The sequence below is a fragment of the Sinocyclocheilus anshuiensis genome, unplaced genomic scaffold (assembly GCF_001515605.1).
Source record: "Sinocyclocheilus anshuiensis isolate Anshui unplaced genomic scaffold, SAMN03320099.WGS_v1.1 scaffold1975, whole genome shotgun sequence".
NCBI lineage: Eukaryota > Metazoa > Chordata > Actinopteri > Cypriniformes > Cyprinidae > Sinocyclocheilus > Sinocyclocheilus anshuiensis.
The window spans coordinates 141,073-141,748 of NW_015549690.1; positions in this window are offsets into that span (position 1 = coordinate 141,073).

Genomic DNA, 676 nt, shown 5'->3' on the forward strand with positions numbered 1-676 from the left:
ATATAATAAATAAAAAGAAAACAGATAGAATAGAAAAAGAATAAAGCAAGCTAGTATTAGATGCCTTTTTGCTTTTGTTAACTGTATAATAAATAAAAAAAACAAATAGATAGAATACAAAATGATTAGAGAAGCAAGTGTTAGTTTTTTTTAAAGAAAACAAACAGTTAGTAAATAAATAGAGTGCAAGTCTAAAAGGGGCAAGTTTTTTACATTTATTTTTTATAAAGAATAGAATTAGAATAGAGAGTGCTAGAGTTAGAGGGTCAAATAAAGATGGAAGAGATGTGTTTTTAGCCGATTCTTGAAGATGGCTAAGGACTCAGTTGCTCGGACTGAGTTGAGCAGGTCATTCCACCAGGAGGGAACATTTAATTTACAAGTCTGTGAAAGTGATTTTGTGCCTCTTTGGGATGGCACAATAAAGCGACGTTCACTTGCAGAATGCAAGCGTCTAGAGGGCACATAAATCTGAAGCAATGAATTTAGGTAAAGGGGCGCAGAGCCAGTGGTGGTTTTGTAGGCAAACATTAATGCCTTGAATTTTATGCGAGCAGCTACTGGTAGCCAGTGCAAATTGATGAACAGAGGTGTGATGTCCATTCTTTTCGGCTCATTAAAAATGTATCTTGCTTCCGCGTTCTGGATTAATTGTAAAGGTTTGATAGAACTGGCT